Source organism: Callithrix jacchus, chromosome 1 (assembly GCF_049354715.1).
Source record: "Callithrix jacchus isolate 240 chromosome 1, calJac240_pri, whole genome shotgun sequence".
Taxonomy (NCBI): Eukaryota; Metazoa; Chordata; class Mammalia; order Primates; family Cebidae; genus Callithrix; species Callithrix jacchus.
The window spans coordinates 69587475-69590850 of NC_133502.1; the positions used below are offsets into that span (position 1 = coordinate 69587475).

The 3376-nt window shown below is 42.7% G+C and overlaps 1 pseudogene; it reads right to left on the minus strand.

Moving 5' to 3' along the window:
* Nucleotides 1-1497: 1497 nt before the first annotated feature.
* On the minus strand, nucleotides 1498-1815 carry LOC108589615 (peptidyl-prolyl cis-trans isomerase FKBP1A-like; annotated as a pseudogene).
* Nucleotides 1816-3376: the final 1561 nt, after the last annotated feature.

A 3376-nucleotide genomic window follows, 5' to 3' on the forward strand; every position in this document is an offset into this window, starting at 1 on the left:
TAATCCCAGCACTTTGGGAGGCCAAGGCTGGTGGATCACTTCAGCTCGGGAGTTCGACACCAGCCTGGGCAATATGGCAAAATCTCATCTCCACAAAAAATACAGAAATTAGCCGGGCATGGTGGCACATGCCTGTAGTCCCAGCTACTTGGGAGACTGAGGTGGTAGGATCACTTGAGCCTGGGAGGTTGAGGCTGCCATGAGCCATAATCAGATGACTGCATTCCAGCCTGGGTAATAGAGTGAGACCTTATCACAAACAAAAAAAGAAAATAAATAAAAAATACTTAAATAAGCTTTTACATAAGCATATATAAAAGAAATAAATATAAATATAAAAGAATACAAAAGAAATATAAATATAAAAGAAATAAAAATACTTAAAAATTTTTTTTTGCAATAATAAAACTTGAAACTCATATATGGTCCTGAGGGGAGGGGCAGCAAAGATTTCTCTCACCAAATCACTACACAGGACAGCAAAGGATTGAGAAGGGGCTGAAGGAGGAAAAAACCAGGAAACCTTGATATCAGCAGAGGGAGCCAAGCATCAAAAAACAGGCGATGCTGAAGCTGTGATGGCCAACATCATTTTCTTAGAGAACATTCAAGGATTTGTCATGGTGGCTGGGCTTTCAGGGTGTTAAGTCTACAAACAGCACCTCCGATCTAAACTGCCCATTAAAGTTCTTAAGATTTAGGAAGGGGTGGAGCTTGGAAAGTTATGAGATTATAAAATTCCTGAAAGTCCATTAGAAAAAACACAGGATGGAAAAAAAAATAATAAGCCAGGCCACAAAGAAGGCTTCAGAGGTCCCCGCTGACCCAGGGACAGACACCTGTGGTGTCCAACATTGCAGTGAAAATGACCTGCTTTCAAAGGCCGAGGGTTAAGGGAGGGCAGGTGGGACTGGTGAAGGCAAAGGCTCTCCCCATCCCCGCCTCAGTTTTAGGTAAGTCTTTTAATTTAACCCAAGGGCATCTCTCAACTTGGAGAACAATTCAGCCCTCAATAGCGCCTCAAATCCGCTATGGCTTCGCAACACAGCACCAAAAATGTTTAATATATAACATAAAATTTCATTCAATAAAGTAAAATAAAATATTCCTGCAACCCCTTCCAACACCAATTCCTATTCTAAAGTTAACCTATCACTTGTGCTGTTAATACTTGACCATGTGCTTAATTGGAAACCTAGATCCAAAAGACTGAAACTGAATCTTCACCCCAAAATGAAAACAAAATAAAATGAATAACTTGAGGTTTATGGCATATAGTTTAGGTAAACACACATAGGAAGAGAAAGGGGAAGAGAAACGGAGGTGTTGGAGGCAAAGCTGAGTGACAGAACACATTCAATCAGGGCAGATGTCTATACAGAGCAGAGCGGAACATCAGGAAAAGCTCCATACTGATTAATGTGCATGCATCTGGAGGCACCAGATCCCTCCATGGCAGATCCAGGAACAGGGAGCTAGGGGAGGAGGCCATTCCTGTCATTCCAGTTTTAGAGGCTCCACATCAAAGATGAGAGTGGCATATGGTGGGATCATGGCTGGGTGCCCAGTGGCACCATAGACATAATCTGGAGATATAGTCAGTTTCGCTCTCTGACCCACACTCATCTGGGCAACCCTTTTCTCCAAGCCTCAGATCACCTCCTGCTTGCCTAGCATAAACTTAAGGGACTTCTTTCTGTCCCGGAAGGAATCAAATTTCCTTCCATCTTTAAGCATCCTGGCATAGTGTACCATGCAGGTCTGGCCACACTTGGGGAAGATGCACCTGTCTCAGAGGGAGATGGTTTCCACCTGCACTCCCTTAGTGGCGGCAGATGCTGGGCAGGCGGGCAGGTGGTGCCACGGGTGGCATGAACCTAAATAAGTATTTTTTAAGTAACTCTATGATAAGTAACACTGGAATTAGAAAGAGAACATTTAAATGACATAATGTTTTCTATTTTACTATTGGCACATCACCTTTCAGAATATAAACTTTACTAGTTGCCTTTGATGAACAGTAAAACTAACAAGAAATTTAATGGAAAGATTTGAAATTCTGAGAAAAGAAACTGAAAGAGAAGAGTAAAACTATTAGGTTGGTGCCACCATGCCCAGCTAATTTTTGTATTTTTTGTAGAGATTAGATTTTACCATATTGCCTAGGCTGGTCTCAAACACCTGAGCTCAAGTGATCCACCAGCCTCAGCCCCGCAAAGTGCTGGAATTATAGGCATGAGACTTTATTTTGATCATACATAATTCCTAGGTGAGTATTCACATTGGCTAGGCAGCTTTGTGCTGCACAATAATTTAAGGATCCAGTGTCATATTAAATCTCACACAACCCCATGAGGGCGTCTGCTATTTCATAACATGAAGTGGCAAAGAATTCCTCCCATACAGTCTTGAAAACATAAGCCATAAGGCAAAATTCAACATTTATGATTACAGAAAAATGAAAAATGTTTGTGACTGTGCCATAGGAAGCCCAGGGGACATGGAGTGGCCATGAGTAGATGCTCTCAGGCCCAGCTGACCTCACAGTCTCAGCATCAGCCGCCCCCTCCTAGACACACACATGTGCATGAAGAAGCCATACTGAAGTGGCTCCACCAGCTCCAGCAGCTTGGTGGATGCCACGGGGATCATTACTAACCACCCAGCTGAGCCCTTCCTGAATTCCTGATGCACAAAATATAAGAAAAACAAAATATTTAAGTCCTAAATTTCAGAACAGGGATTAAGAAAAAGCCTGAGCTGAAAACATAGATCAGAGGCTCACAGCCATGCAAGTGATGATCAAAAAGCCCTGGAATACTTTTATAGCAAAGATTGTGTCATTTGTGATAAAGACAGTTTTACTTTTATAAAAAGAAAAAAAGACAGAAGAAGAAGAAAAGCCTTGGAGACAGAGACTAGCACCCACAGATGGCGAGTGGAAACTAATAGAGACCAGGATACCAATACTTGTCGGGTGTCTGAGGAGGAGGCATCTGCCGAGGAGACGGAAGAAAACACAGAGACAGGAGGAGACAGATAATAACAATGGCTTGTCGACTTATTTTCACCAGTTTAACTCTGAGAGAATTTCCTGAAGCCCTAAATTCACTCAAATCAACACATTTATTTAAATGATATAGAACGTATGTGCTGCGTTTGTTGAAAAATTGGGGCGGTTATCTGGCTGGGTGCGGTGGCTCACGCCAGTAATCCCAGGACTTTGGGAGGTTGAGGTAGGCCGATCACTTGAGGTTGGGAGTTTGACAGCAGCCTGGTCAACATGGTAAAATCCCATCTCTACAAAAAATACAAAAATCAGCCAGACATAATGGCACATGCCTGTAGTCCCAGCTACTCAGGGGGCTGAGGCAGG